The following is a 17,027-nucleotide window of genomic DNA, read 5'->3' as shown; positions in this document are numbered from 1 at the left end:
CAGCTCGTGTGCAGGGTATACAAGATTTTGTTACCAGTAGTCCTATGTCTGAACCTAAAATACCTATTCCGGAATTGTTTTCTGGAGATTGATTTAGGTTTAGGAATTTCAAGAATAGTTGTAAATTGTTTCTTTCTCTGAGACCCCGTTCATCTGGAGATTCTGCTCAGCAAGTTAAAATTGTTATTTCTTTTTTGCGGGGCGACCCTCAGGATTGGGCTTTCTTGCTAGCGCCAGGAGATCCGGCATTGGCGAATATTGATGCGTTTTTTCTGCCGCTCGGATTGCTTTACGAGGAACCCAATCTTGAAATTCAGGCAGAAAAAGCCTTGCTGGCTATTTCTCAGGGTCAGGATGAAGCTGAAGTGTATTGCCAAAAATTTCGGAAATGGTCCGTGCTTACTCAGTGGAATGAGTGTGCTCTGGCCGCAAATTTCAGAAATGGCCTTTCTGAAGCCATTAAGAATGTGATGGTGGGTTTCCCCATTCCTACAAGTCTGAATGATTCTATGGCGCTTGCTATTCAAATTGACCGGCGTCTGCGGGAGCGCAAAACCGCTAATCCTCTGGTGGTGTTGTCTGAACAAACACCTGATTTAATGCAATGTGATAGAATTCAGACTAGAAATGAACGGAAAAATCATAGACGTCAGAATGGGTTGTGTTTTTACTGTGGTGATTCTACACATGTTATATCAGCATGCTCTAAACGCCTAACAAGTGTTGTTAGTCCTGTCGCCACTGGTAATTTGCAACCTAAATTTATTTTGTCTGTGACTTTAATTTGCTCTTTGTCTTCTTACCCTGTTATGGCGTTTGTGGATTCAGGTGCTGCCCTGAGTCTTATGGATCTGTCATTTGCCAAGCGCTGTGGTTTTGTTCTTGAACCGTTAGTAAATCCTATTCCTCTTAGAGGTATTGATGCTACGCCATTGGCGGAAAATAAACCGCAGTTTTGGACGCAGGTGACCATGTGCATGACTCCTGAACATCGGGAGGTGATTCGTTTTCTTGTTCTGCATAAAATGCATGATTTGGTCGTTTTGGGTCTGCCATGGTTACAGACCCACAATCCAGTCCTGGATTGGAAGGCAATGTCTGTGTCAAGTTGGGGCTGTCAGGGAATTCATGCTGATTCCCCGCCGGTGTCTATTGCTTCCTCTACTCCTTCGGAAGTTCCTGAGTATTTGTCTGATTATCAGGATGTATTCAGTGAGTCCAGATCCAGTGCTCTGCCTCCTCATAGGGACTGTGACTGCGCCATAGATTTGATTCCAGGTTGTAAATTTCCTAAGGGAAGATTATTTAATCTGTCAGTACCTAAGCATGCCGCAATGCGTTCATATATCAAGGAGTCTCTGGAGAAGGGGCATATCCGTCCATCCTCTTCCCCTCTTGGTGCGGGATTCTTTTTTGTGGCTAAGAAGGACGGATCTTTGAGACCTTGTATTGACTATCGGCTACTGAATAAAATCACTGTAAAATTTCAGTATCCTTTGCCTCTCTTGTCGGACTTGTTTGCCCGGATTAAGGGTGCCAAGTGGTTCACCAAGATAGATCTTCGTGGTGCATACAACCTTGTGCGCATTAAGCAAGGTGATGAATGGAAGACTGCATTTAATACGCCCGAAGGTCATTTTGAGTACTTGGTGATGCCTTTTGGGCTTTCTAATGCTCCCTCAGTATTTCAGTCCTTTATGCATGATATTTTCCGGAAGTATCTGGATAAATTTATGATTGTTTATCTGGACGATATTCTGGTTTTCTCTGAAGATTGGGACTCACATGTGGAGCAGGTCAGGATGGTGTTTCAGGTTTTGCGTGAGAATGCCTTGTTTGTTAAAGGCTCAAAGTGTCTCTTTGGAGTACAGAAAGTCTAATTCACAACAGTACCCCTCCCTTAATGAGGGGTCACCGAACCCTCACAAAGACCACCAGGGCGATCAGGATGAGCAGCGTGAAAGGCACGAACCAAATCGGCCGCATGCACATCAGAGGCAACCACCCAGGAATTATCCTCCTGACCATAACCCTTCCACTTGACCAAATACTGAAGCCTCTGCCTGGAGAGACGAGAATCCAAGATCTTCTCCACCACATACTCCAACTCGCCCTCAACCAACACCGGAGCAGGAGGCTCAGCAGAAGGAACCACAGGCACAACGTAGCGTCGTAACAAAGACCTATGGAACACGTTGTGAATGGCAAACGAAACCGGAAGATCCAAGCGAAAGGACACAGGATTAAGGATTTCCAATATCTTGTAAGGACCGATGACGCGAGGCTTAAATTTAGGAGAGGAGACCTTCATAGGAACAAATCGAGAAGACAGCCACACCAAATCCCCAACACGAAGTCGGGGACCCACACCGCGGCGGCGGTTGGCAAAACGCTGAGCCTTCTCCTGTTACAACTTCAAGTTGTCCACCACATGATTCCAGATCTGCTGCAACCTATCCACCACAGAATCCACTCCAGGACAGTCAGAAGGCTCCACATGTCCCGAGGAAAAACGAGGATGGAAACCAGAGTTGCAGAAAAATGGCGAAACCAAAGTAGCGGAACTAGCCCGATTATTTTTGGCACCAGTGATCTGGTGGCTAGGTAATTTTGGTGGACTTCCTTGTCACGGGATGTACGGTCATTTGTGCAGTCCTGTGGGACTTGTGCTCGAGCTAAGCCTTGCTGTTCCCGTGCCAGCGGGTTGCTCTTGCCCTTGCCTGTCCCGAAGAGGCCTTGGACACATATTTCCATGGATTTCATTTCTGATCTCCCGGTGTCTCGGGGTATGTCTGTCATCTGGGTGGTATGTGATCGCTTTTCAAAAATGGTCCATTTGGTGCCTTTGCCTAAGCTGCCTTCCTCTTCCGATCTGGTTCCTGTGTTCCTTCAGAATGTGGTTCGTTTACACGGCATTCCTGAGAATATTGTGTCTGACAGAGGATCCCAGTTTGTTTCCAGGTTCTGGCGATCCTTTTGTGCTAGGATGGGCATTGATTTATCGTTCTCGTCTGCCTTTCATCCTCAGACTAATGGACAAACTGAGCGAACTAGTCAGACTCTGGAAGCTTACTTGAGGTGTTTTGTTTCGGCAGATCAGGATGATTGGGTGACCTTCTTGCCATTGGCTGAGTTTGCCCTAAATAATCGGGCTAGTTCCGCTACTTTGGTTTCGCCATTTTTCTGCAACTCTGGTTTCCATCCTCGTTTTTCCTTGGGACATGTGGAGCCTTCTGACTGTCCTGGAGTGGATTCTGTGGTGGATAGGTTGCAGCAGATCTGGAATCATGTGGTGGACAACTTGAAGTTGTCACAGGAGAAGGCTCAGCGTTTTGCCAACCGCCGCCGCGGTGTGGGTCCCCGACTTCGTGTTGGGGATTTGGTGTGGCTGTCTTCTCGATTTGTTCCTATGAAGGTCTCCTCTCCTAAATTTAAGCCTCGCTTCATCGGTCCTTACAAGATATTGGAAATCCTTAATCCTGTGTCCTTTCGCTTGGATCTTCCGGTTTCGTTTGCCATTCACAACGTGTTCCATAGGTCTTTGTTACGACGCTACGTTGTGCCTGTGGTTCCTTCTGCTGAGCCTCCTGCTCCGGTGTTGGTTGAGGGCGAGTTGGAGTATGTGGTGGAGAAGATCTTGGATTCTCGTCTCTCCAGGCGGAGGCTTCAGTATTTGGTCAAGTGGAAGGGTTATGGTCAGGAGGATAATTCCTGGGTGGTTGCCTCTGATGTGCATGCGGCCGATTTGGTTCATGCCTTTCACGCTGCTCATCCTGATCGCCCTGGTGGTCCTGGTGAGGGTTCGGTGACCCCTCCTTAAGGGGGGGGTACTGTTGTGAATTAGACTTTTTTGGCTCCCTCTAGTGGTTACTAGTGATATGACTCTGGGATTTCCTTCCCTCTGTTTGCACCCAGCTGGGTCGTTACTTCAGGGGTGTTGCTATATAAACCTCCTGGAACCTTAGTCCAGTGCCTGGCATCGGTGTTATCAGACACATTCTGTTTGCTCCTGTTTGCTGGTCCTGGTTCGTGCTAAATTAAGCTAAGTCTTGCTTCTTTGTTTTTTGGGTTATTTGTTTGCTATCATTTTTGTCCAGCTTGTACTAAATGTGATTCCTGACCTTGCTGGAAGCTCTGGGGGGCTGGTGTTCTCCCCCCGGGCCGTTAGACGGTTCGGGGGTTCTTGAATTTCCAGTGTGGATATTTTTGATAGGATTTTTTTGCTGACCATATAAGTTATCTTTCTATATTCTGCTATTAGCTAGTGGGCCTCTCTTTGCTAAATTCCTAGCTCATTCTTATGTTTGTCTTTTCCTCTTACCTCACCGTTATTATTTGTGGGGGGCTTCTATCCAACTTTTTGGGGTATTTCCTCTGGAGGCAAGAAAGGTCTTTCGTTTCCCTTCTAGGGGTAGTTAGCTCTCCGGCTGGCGCGAGACGTCTAGGATCAACGTAGGAATGTTCCCCGGCTGCTGGTATTTGTGGTGCTAGGATTAGTTATATGGTCAGCCCAGTTACCACTGCCCTATGAGCTGGTTTTCTGTATTTACTGACTTAGCATTATTCCTGAGACCCTCTGCCATTGGGGTCATAACAGCTCCCCTTCCTCCTCCTCAGTTGACACAACGGAGTGAGAGAGAGCGTCAGCACGAATGCTGCCTTGCTCCCCTGCAAGATAATGGAGAATGAAGTGGAACTATGAGAAGAACAAGGACCATCTGGCCTGACGAGAATTCAGCCGCTGAGCTGTACGTAAATAGACCAAATTTTTGTGGTCCGTGAAGACTTGGAAGGGAAACCGAGCTCCCTCCAAAAGATGTCTCCACTCCGAAAAGGCCAACTTCATTGCTAGCAACTCCCTATCCATGATGGAGTAACTTCTCTCTGCTGGTGTGAAGGTCTTAGAGAAGAAGAAGCAAGGATGCTTCCGACCCTGAGCATCCTTTTGAAAGAGGACTGCTCCAGCACCAACGGATGAGGCATCCACCTCCATTATGAGTGGCTTATCCACATCGGGACGATGTAAGATGGGAGCACTAGGAAAATGAGACTTTATAGAAGTGAATAGTGAAGTATATCGTGGCACAGCTGTGTTGGTGCTCAAGATAGGTTGCCCACGCCAGTAAGATTATAGAAAGTAAATAACTTGGCACTCAACTTGTGTATAGTGATGATTTTAAGAATTAAATATTTATTACTTGGATCGCAGTCCAGCATAAACGTTTCGGTCAAAACAATAAGACCTTCTTCAGTAGACTGCATTACAAAAGTATAACAAAACAATGATAAGTACATAAAACAATAATAGAGTAATTTTAACTAAGGAGATCAAAATAAGAAAAATCTCACAAGACTTTGTGATATGTGTCAGGTTGGAGGGCAGGAGAGGTAGGGAAAGGGTAGAGTAGTATATTTACATACCCGACTGCTTGTCAGATGTAGAGGGTCGCAGAGTATAGGTAAGATCCTATATATTAATTGTAAATGGACCTCTAAAAAGAAAGGATTTCCTACAGTGATGAAACAGTAATAGTATGATAAAAAATGTATTATAAGGTGAGGGAGATGAATGGTGTACTGACCAGATCAGTTGGATATGAACGCATAGTTCTTCAAATTGTGGTAAGGTTGGTAACTAAAACACAATATAAAGTCATGTGGGAGGAGCTACACACAGTAGGAGAAATTGGTCCACAAAGACAGAGCTTATAGGCAGAACTGAGGAGATTCTCACCTAGAATAGCCAGGATAGGTATGTATCCCATAGAAAGAGCAGGGTAACTTTCAATGTGCTGGCTGTAATAAAACATATATAGCCATAACCATAACTGCGGGAATAAGCGGCTCTATATATGGGTGGACTGAGTATCTTACCATATAATAATGAGTTCCTCACCATAAATGTTATTGTATATATTGGCCAATAGTTACTCGTGTAGTGGCACAAAATTCTAGAAAATAAGTATAAACAATGTTATAGTCATGTGTGTGGTATTACATAGATACCTAAATCCCCATAAGGAGGTGTCTATCGCAAAAGGAGTGAGTGAAACGTGGCTCACCTATTGTGCAAGGTCTCCTTGAGAGTCCTGTAGGATAGGTGCCACTGTGTTACTGGCCCCTGAAATATAGCAGAGTGTTAGCAGTAGATAACCTAAGTGGCAGGGAGAAAAGGCAAAACTTACCAATAAGTTGTAAATGGATGACGTGCATCAATGCGGTGTCCGCCGCTGGTTGAATGCACATGTGCCAGTGTCTCTGGTTTAAATAATGACAGGGTGGGATCCTAGATATCGCCGAAACCGGAAGTGTGTTCAGTGAATGACATATCCTGTCACATGACTTTATATTGTGTTTCAGTTACCAACCTTACCACAATTTGAAGAACTATGCGTTCATATCCAACTGATCTGGTCAGTACACCATTCATCTCCCTCACCTTATAATACATTTTTTATCATACTATTACTGTTTCATCACTGTAGGAATCCATTTACAATTAATATATAGGATCTTACCTATACTCTGCGACCCTCTACATCTGACAAGCAGTCGGGTATGTAAATACACTACTCTACCCTTTCCCTACCTCTCCTGCCCTCCAACCTGACACATATCACAAAGTCTTGTGAGATTTTTCTTATTTTGATCTCCTTAGTTAAAATTACTCTATTATTGTTTTATGTACTTATCATTGTTTTGTTATACTTTTGTAATGCAGTCTACTGAAGAAGGTCTTATTGTTTTGACCGAAACGTTTATGCTGGACTGCGATCCAAGTAATAAATATTTAATTCTTAAAATCATCACTATACACAAGTTGAGTGCCAAGTTATTTACTTTTTATAGAAGTGAAGGCCTTGGAGACCTCTTCCGACCACAATTTGGGATTCGCTCCCTTCTTGGTGAGGGATACCAAGGGAGCTACCAAAGTTGAGAAGTGGGGAATGAACTGGCGATAGTAATTTATGAACCCCATAAAGCGCTGCACCGCTTTAAGAGAATGGGGTTCTTGCCAGTCCATCACAGCCTGTAGTTTGTCAGGATCCATAGCCAATCCCTGGGCGGAGATGATATAGCCCAGGAAAGGTAAAGACTCCTGCTCAAACACACGCTTCTCCAACTTTGCATAAAGGGAATTCGCCCGTAAGAGATCGAAAACTCTGCCAACATCTCTCTGGTGGGAGTCAATATCTGGAGAGAAGATGAGAATATCATGCAGATAGACTACGACCGAGGTGGAAAGCATATCCCGGAAGATATCGTTGACAAAGTCCTGAAAAACGGCTGGGGCATTAGAGAGCCCGAACGGCATCACCAGATACTCATAGTGCCCATCTCTGGTATTAAAAGCCGTTTTTCATTCGTCCCCCTCACGGATGTGAATCAGGTTTTAAGCACCCCGCAGATCTAGTTTGGTGAATACCCTTGCTCCTCCTAGCCTGTCAAAGAGCTCCGAAATCAGGGACAACGGGTACTTATTTTTAATGGTGATGGCATTATGACCCCTGTCATCGATGCAAGGACGTAATTCCCCATTCTTCTTCTGCACGAAGAAGAACCCCACCCCTGCAGGAGACACTGACTTCCTAATGAACCCTCTTGCCAAATTCTCCTGGATGTATTGAGACACAGCCTCCATCTCAGGGAGAGAGAGGGGATAAACCCCTCCCAGAGGAGGTTCAGCTCCAGGCAAGAGGTCAATAGGACAGTCATAGGGGCGATGAGGCGGAAAAGTTTCTGCAGCCTTTTTGGAGAAAAAGTCTGCATAGCTCCAATAGCACTTGGGAAGAGAAGAAAGATCTGCGGGTATCTTGGTAGTGGAAAGCTGTACGCACTCACTCACACATCTGCCCATACAAGACTCACTCCAACCCAATATTCTCCCTGAGGACCACTCTATATGTGGGGAGTGGAAACGGAGCCAGGGTATTCCCAGCACAATCTCATCCATTCCCTCGGGAAGGACAAGAAGGGAAATTATCTCCTGGTGGGAAGGAGACATGGACAATGAGAAAGGAACAGTCTGGTGTGTGATTTGCAGTGGAAGTGTCGACCCATTCAGAACTCTAACAGTTACAGGTTTGGCGAGCATTACCAGTGGTATAGCGTGGCGCAGAGCAAAAGCAGAGGACATGAAATTTCCCTCTGCTCCTGAATCCACATAAAGCTCGACTGGAAGAGTGGATGAGCCTATCAGGATTGTCCCTTTAAAGGACAGTTTGGAGGAAAATGCCGCTGTGTCTAGTGAACCTCCCCCAACGGTTACTAGATGTGATCGTTTCCCGACCGCCGTGGACATTTATTGGCGTAATGTCCTGGTTGATGGCAATTTTTACAAACCAGTGGTACTCGAGCGGTCTGAGAATTAGGTCCCGCTCGAGAAACCTCCATGGCCTCATGGGAGTCGGACGCCAGATCAGGAGATTCAAGAGGTCTGGCGAAGGTGGGAGCCAGCCGAAACCTCTGCCTACACTGGGTCCGCTCTAACCTCCGCTAGTTAAAACAGAGATCGATGCGGGTAGAAACAGAGATAAGCTCCTCCAGTGTGGCGGGAATCTCCCTTATGGCCAAGGCGTCCTTCACGTGATCTGCCAGTCCTTTCCAGTACACCGGAATAAGAACTTTATCTGGCCACTCTAACTCTGAGGCTAGAGTCCGGAACTGGATGGCAAACTGGCTGACCATGGACGAGCCCTGAGTAATTGTCAACAACTGGAGCGCGGTATCGTGGGTAACATGAGGTCTCAAAATGACCAGCTTCAGAGCGTCCAGAAAGAGAGGAGCACTCTGTACTACACGATCATCACGCTCCCAAAGCGGCGTTGCCCACTCCAACGCCCTGCCCGACAAGAGAGATAGAATAAATCCCACTTTCACCCGTTCCATAGGGAAACATGCCGCCAAGAGCTCGAGGTGTATGGAGCACTGGCTCACAAATCCGAGACATTGCTTACTGTCACCAGCAAAATTGTCAGGAAGCGGGAGACAGGATATAGTGAGAGCAGGGGTGGCAGCGGACAAACTGACTGCAGCTGCACTTGCAGCCTGAACAGCGACAGCAGTGACATCCACAGCTGAGGTTGTACGCTCAAGAGCTGCCAACCTTCCATCCAGCTGCTGGATGTACCGCTGAAGACGCTGATCGTCCGCCATTTACTAGCCAGACCCTGGTGCTAGTGTTCTGTTAGGGCTGGCGGAACGCACCAAGTATAAGGTGAAATAATATTAGGTGTGTTCGCAGACCGGGGTCCACCATGCAGGAGAAACCTGCTGCTAGTAAATGGCTGCGCTATATGATGGTGGAAGCGAACCCTGTTACTTCACAGGGCCGCAATACCGCACAAAAGAGCGCATGCAGGGAGTCGCTGAACTCAGTCCCTAGACTCAGGATTGAAGTCCGTACAGACTACTTGCGCACTACACCGCAACTGGGTGTAATAGGTAACTAACAGAAATAGTATAAAGCACAAGGGTGCGAGCTGTGCCGTGCAGGATGACACCACTAATCACCCAGACGTGGGCTAGGAAGCGCTCTCCTGGCACGTGGTGCTGCACTGGCGGTCACAGCAATAGACGCTGTATCGTGTCTAACACGTTGTGAGTTTAGTCGAGCGCTAGATAGCAGCCATACACCATACGCGAGCAGTCATACTTTAGGGATGGGATATTTAAGGAACGACTTGCACTCATCAATAGTGTTGAGCATTCCGATACCGCAAGTATCGGGTATCGGCCGATACTTGCGGTATCGGAATCCCGATACCGAGTTCCGATACTTTTGTGGTATCGGGAATTGGTATCGGATCCATATTACTGTGTAAAATAAAGAATTAAAAAAAAAATATTGATATACTCACCTCTCCGGAGGCCCCTGGACATCACCGCTGGTAACCGGCAGCCTTCTTTGCTTAAAATGAGCGCGTTTAGGGCCTTCCATGACGTCACGGCTTCTGATTGGTCGCGTGCCGCTCATGTGACCGCCACGCGACCAATCACAAGCCGTGACGTCATTCTCAGGCCCTAAACTCCATTTAGGACCTGTGAATGACGTCGCGGTTTGTGATTGGTCGCCTGGCGGTCACATGAGCGGCACGCGACCAATCAGAAGCCGTGACGTCATGGAAGGCCCTAAACGCGCTCATTTTAAGCAAAGAAGGCTGCCGGTTACCAGCGGTGATGTCCAGGGGCCTCCAGAGAGGTGAGTATATCAATATTTTTTATTTTAATTCTTTATTTTACACATTAATATGGATCCCAGGGCCTGAAGGAGAGTTTCCTCTCCTTCAGACCCTGGGAACCATCAGGATACCTTCCGATACTTGGTGTCCCATTGACTTGTATTGGTATCGGGTATCGGTATCGGCGATATCCGATACTTTTCAGGTATCGGCCGATACTATTCGATACCGATACTTTCAAGTATCGGACGGTATCGCTCAACACTACTCATCAACAAACACACTATACAATTGTACACTAGCGCATGGCCGTGCGGTAATGCGAAGCTTATATAGCTGCAGCATGAACAGGACCTTCCAAAAAAGGACCAATGGGAAGCTGCCACAGAAGTTCAGCACCTTCAGGACCTTCCTGGAGGACCAAGGGAAAAAGCAGGACTTAGTCCCAAAAGCGTCTGCTCGCCGCTGCCCAGCACTAGCTTTAAAGGTAGAAGCTGGAAAAGCACCAGCAACCCTAAGCATAGAGTGAGACTGAGCCAGACGCTGGGACCGACGTCTCCACTGAGCAGGCTCCACTGCGGCAGAAGAAGAATGGGAGACCGCAGCAGAAACGGACCGAGATTCCCCCTGTGCAGAAGCGGGAACTCGGCCCCTAACACCATGTGTCCTGAGTAAGCTGATACCCCATATGTTGGGGTAAACCCTTTTTTGGGTGTACAGGAGAGCTTGGAAGGGAAGGAGCACTGTTTTACTTTTTCAACGCAGAATTGGCTGGAATTGAGATCGGATTCAATGTCGCATTTGGAGAGCCCCTGATGTGCCTAAACAGTGGAAACCCCCCAATTATAACTGAAACCGTAATCCAAGCACACCCCTAACCCTAATCTCAACTGTAACCCTATCCACACCCCTAACCCTAATCCCAACCCTATTCCCAACTGTAAATGTAATCCAAACCCTAACCCTAACTTTAGCCCCAACCCTAACTTTAGCCCCAACCCTAACCCTAACTGTAGCCCTAACCCTAGCCCCAAACCTAACCCTAGCCCTAACCCTAACCCTAGCCCTAACCCTAGCCCTAACCCTAACCCTAGCCCTAGCCCTAACCCTAACCCTAGTCCTAACCATAGCCCTAACCCTAATGGGAAAATGGAAATAAATACATTTTTTTATTTTTTTTATTTTTCGTAACTAAGGGGGTGATGAAGGGGGGTGGTTGATTTACTATTTATAACGGGTTTTCTAGTGGATTTTTATGATTGGCAGCCGTCACACACTAAAAGACGCTTTTTATTGCAAAAAATGTTTTTTGCGTTATCACATTTTGAGTGCTATAATTTTTCCATATTTTGGTCCACAGAGTCATGTGAGGTCTTGTTTTTTGTGGGATGAGCTGACGTTTTTATTGATAATATTTTCGAGCACGTGACATTTTTTGATCGCTTTTTATTCTGATTTTTGTGAGGCAGAATTACCAAAAACCAGCTATTCATGAATTTCTTTTGGGGGGGCGTTTATACAGTTCCGCGTTTGGTAAAATAGATAAAGCAGTTTTATTCTTCGGGTCAGTACGATTACAGCGATACCTCATTTATATCATTTTTTTATGTTTTGGCGCTTTTATACGATAAAAACTATTTTATAGAAAAAATAATTATTTTTGCATCGCTTTATTCTGAGTACTATAACTTTTTATTTTTTCGCTGATGATGCTGTATGGTGGCTTGTTTTTTGTGGGACAAGATGAAGTTTTCAGCGGTACCATGGTTATTTATTTCCGTCTTTTTGATCGCATGTTATTCCACTTTTTGTTCGGCGTATGATAAAGCATTCTTTTTTGCCTCGTTTTTTTTATTTTATTTTATGGTGTTCACTGAAGGGGTTAACTAGTGGGACAGTTTTATAGGTCGGGTCATTATGGTCGCGGCGATACTAAATATGTGTATTTTTATTGTTTTTTTATTTTTATTTAGCTAAAGGAATGTATTTATTGGAACAATATTTTTTAATTATTATTATTTATTTAGGAATTTTTATTTTTATTTTTTACATTTTTACTTTGCCCCAGGGGGGGACATCACAATAAAGTGACAGATTGCCAATCTGACACGTTGCTGTGCACTGTGTCAGATCGGCGATCACACAGCACAGCAGGGAGGCTTCCCGACGCCTGCTCTGAGCAGGCGCTGTGAAGCCACCTCCCTGCAGGACCAGATGCAGCCCCACGGCTGTTATGACCCTAATGGCAGAGGGTCTCAGGAATAATTGCTAAGTCTGCAAACACAGAAAACCAGCTCATAGGGCAGTGGTAACTGGGCTGACCATATATCTAATCCTAGCACCACAAATACCAGCAGCCGGGGAACGTGCCTACGTTGATTCTAGACGTCTCGCGCCAGCCGGAGAACTAACTAACCCTAGAAGGGAAAAGAAAGACCTTTCTTGCCTCCAGAGAATAGACCCCAAAAGTTGGATACAAGCCCCCAACAAATAATAACGGTGAGGTAAGAGGAAAAGACAAACATAAGAATGAGCTAGGTATTTAGCAAAGAGAGGCCCACTAGCTAATAGCAGAATATAGAAAGATAACTTATATGGTCAGCAAAAACCCTATCAAAAATATCCACACTGGAAATTCAAGAACCCCTGAACCGTCTAACGGCCCGGGGGGAGAACACCAGCCCCCTAGAGCTTCCAGCAAGGTCAGGAATCACATTTAGTACAAGCTGGACAAAAATGAGAGCAAGCAAATAACCCAAAAAACAAAGAAGCAGGACTTAGCTTAATTTTGCACGAACCAGGACCAGCAGATAGGAGCAAACAGAATGTGTCTGATTAAAACGATGCCAGGCACTGGACTAAGGATCCAGGAGGTTTATATAGCAACACCCCTGAACTAACGACCCAGCTGGGTGCAAACTGAGGGAAGAAAATCCCAGAGTCATATCACTAGTAACCACAAGAGGGAGCCAAAAAGTCTAATTCACAACAGTATCCCCCCCTTAAGGAGGGGTCACCGAACCCTCACCAAGACCACCAGGGCGATCAGGATGAGCAGCGTGAAAGGCACGAACTAAATCGGCCGCATGCACATCAGAGGCAACCACCCAGGAATTATCCTCCTGACCATAGCCCTTCCACTTGACCAAATACTGAAGCCTCCGTCTGGAGAGACGAGAATCCAAGATCTTCTCAACCACGTACTCCAACTCGCCCTCAACCAACACCGGAGCAGGAGGCTCAGCAGAAGGAACCACAGGCACAACGTAGCGTCGCAATAAAGACCTATGGAACACGCTGTGAATGGCAAATGAAACCGGAAGATCCAAGCGAAAGGACACTGGATTAAGGATTTCCAATATCTTGTAAGGACCGATGAAGCGAGGCTTAAATTTAGGAGAGGAGACCTTCATAGGAACAAATCGAGAAGACAGCCACACCAAATCGCCAACACGAAGTCGGGGACCCACACCGCGGCGGCGGTTGGCAAAACGCTGAGCCTTCTCCTGTGACAATTTTAAGTTGTCCACCACATGATTCCAGATCTGCTGCAACCTATCCACCACAGAATCTACCCCAGGACAGTCAGAAGGCTCCACATGTCCCGAGGAAAAACGAGGATGGAAACCAGAGTTGCAGAAAAATGGCAAAACCAAAGTAGCGGAACTAGCCCGATTATTAAGGGCAAACTCAGCCAACGGCAAGAAGGTCACCCAATCATCCTGATCTGCCGAAACAAAACACCTCAAATAAGCCTCCAGAGTCTGATTAGTTCGCTCCGTTTGTCCATTAGTCTGAGGATGAAAGGCAGATGAGAACGACAAATCAATGCCCATCCTAGCGCAAAAGGATCGCCAGAACCTGGAAACAAACTGGGAACCTCTGTCAGACACAATATTCTCAGGAATGCCGTGTAAACGAACCACATTCTGAAGGAACACAGGAACCAGATCGGAAGAGGAAGGCAGCTTAGGCAAAGGCACCAAATGGACCATTTTCGAGAAGCGATCACATACCACCCAGATGACAGACATACCCTGAGACACCGGGAGATCAGAAATGAAATCCATGGAAATGTGTGTCCAAGGCCTCTTCGGGACAGGCAAGGGCAAGAGCAACCCGCTGGCACGAGAACAGCAAGGCCATTTCTGAAATTTGCGGCCAGAGCACACTCATTCCACTGAGTAAGCACGGACCATTTCCGAAATTTTTGGCAATACACTTCAGCTTCATCCTGGCCCTGAGAAATAGCCAGCAAGGCTTTTTCTGCCTGAATTTCAAGATTGGGTTCCTCGTAAAGCAATCCGAGCGCCAGAAAAAACGCATCAATATTTGCCAATGCCGGATCTCCTGGCGCTAGGGAGAAAGCCCAATCCTGAGGGTCGCCCCGTAAAAAAGAAATAACAATTTTAACTTGCTGAGCTGAATCTCCAGATGAACGGGGTCTCAGAGAAAGAAACAATTTACAATTATTCATGAAATTCCTAAACCTAAATCGGTCTCCAGAAAATAATTCCAGAATAGGTATTTTAGGTTCAGACATAGGACTACTGGTAACAAAATCTTGTATGCCCTGCACACGAGCTGCCAGCTGGTTTACACTTGTAATCAAGGTCTGGACATTCATGTCTGCAGCAAGCACAAGCCACTCAAAGGTAAAGGGGAGGAAGAGAGGAAAGAAAAAAAAAAAAAAACTCAGAATTTCCTTTCTTATTATCCCACTTCTGCAATGCATTAAACATTCAATGTTGGCCTGGCATACTGTTATGACCCCAATGGCAGAGGGTCTCAGGAATAATTGCTAAGTCTGCAAACACAGAAAACCAGCTCATAGGGCAGTGGTAACTGGGCTGACCATATATCTAATCCTAGCACCACAAATACCAGCAGCCGGGGAACGTGCCTACGTTGATTCTAGACGTCTCGCGCCAGCCGGAGAACTAACTAACCCTAGAAGGGAAAAGAAAGACCTTTCTTGCCTCCAGAGAATAGACCCCAAAAGTTGGATACAAGCCCCCAACAAATAATAACGGTGAGGTAAGAGGAAAAGACAAACATAAGAATGAGCTAGGTATTTAGCAAAGAGAGGCCCACTAGCTAATAGCAGAATATAGAAAGATAACTTATATGGTCAGCAAAAACCCTATCAAAAATATCCACACTGGAAATTCAAGAACCCCTGAACCGTCTAACGGCCCGGGGGGAGAACACCAGCCCCCTAGAGCTTCCAGCAAGGTCAGGAATCACATTTAGTACAAGCTGGACAAAAATGAGAGCAAGCAAATAACCCAAAAAACAAAGAAGCAGGACTTAGCTTAATTTTGCACGAACCAGGACCAGCAGATAGGAGCAAACAGAATGTGTCTGATTACAACGATGCCAGGCACTGGACTAAGGATCCAGGAGGTTTATATAGCAACACCCCTGAACTAACGACCCAGCTGGGTGCAAACTGAGGGAAGAAAATCCCAGAGTCATATCACTAGTAACCACAAGAGGGAGCCAAAAAGTCTAATTCACAACACACGGCCATTTTGGATCTGGGAACTGCAGGGATGAGACGCTCAGTACAAGGTGAGCACATCGCCTTGTACCGATCGTCTCAGGGAAGCGCGCAGGGAGTCCCCTCCCTGCGCGATGCTTCCCTATACCGCCGGCACACTGCGATCATGTTTGATCGCAGTGTGCTGGGGGTTAATGTGCCAGGGGCGGTCCGTTACCGCTCCTGGCACATAGTGTCGGATGTCAGCTGCGATAGTCAGCTGACACCCGGCCGCAATCAGCCGCGCTCCCCCCGTGAGCTCGGATGATCGCGCTGGACGTACTATTCCATCCTAGGGAAGTAGGGCCCACCCCACATGGACGGAATAGTACGTCCGATGACAGAAAGGGGTTAATGTACCCTCTGCACCCATCTTGACTGAAAAAAACATAAATGTAGAATTTTTTGCAAATTTAATAAAAAGAAAAACTGAAAAATCACATGGTCACAAGTATTCAGAACGTTTGCTCAGACACTCATATTTAAGTCACATGCTTTCCATTTCCTTGTGATCTTCCTTGAGATACTTCTACTCCTTCATTGAAGTCTATCTGTGCCTTTATTTAAACTGATAGGACTTGATTTGGAAAGGCACACACCTGTCTATATAAGACCTCACAGCTCTCAGTGCATGTCAGACCAAATGAGAATCATGAGGTCAAAGGAACTGGCCAAGGAGCTCAGAGACAGAATCTTGACAAAGCACAGATCTGGCCAATGTTACAAGAGAAATTCTGCAGTACTCAAGGTTCCTAAGAGCACAGTGGCCTCCATAATCCTTAAATGGAAGAAGTTTGGGACCACCAGAAGTCTTCCTAGACCTGGCCGTCCAGCCAAACTGAGCAATCATAAGATGCTCCATAAAGATATTTGCGCCATATAGTGCTGCACAAACGTTGATTATGGCCCCATAAGATGCTCCATAAAGATATTTGCCCCATATAATCTTGCACAAACGTTGGTTATGGCCCCATTTGCTGTTGCTGCGATAAAAAAATCACATACTCACCTCTCCGTCGCTCAGGCCCCCGACACTTTCAATATTGACCTGACTTTGTTCCGGCGCCGCTCCATCTTCAGCATCTTCTGCACTGATGTTCAGGCAGAGGGAGAGCACTAACCACGTCATCGCGCACTCTGACCTGAGTGTCACTGCAGATGATGCTGAAGACGGAGCGGCGCCGGAACGAGGAGCAGGTGAATATCGCACAGCACTGTGCTCCCCTCCCCGTTATACTCACCTGCTCCTGGCGCATTGCAGTTCCTGCTCCCCCGGCGCCGCAGCTTCTTCCTGTAATTAGCGG

The sequence above is a fragment of the Ranitomeya variabilis genome, chromosome 2, assembly GCF_051348905.1.
Source record: "Ranitomeya variabilis isolate aRanVar5 chromosome 2, aRanVar5.hap1, whole genome shotgun sequence".
In the NCBI taxonomy this organism is placed as follows: Eukaryota; Metazoa; Chordata; class Amphibia; order Anura; family Dendrobatidae; genus Ranitomeya; species Ranitomeya variabilis.
Note: the sequence above shows the minus strand (reverse complement) of the source record.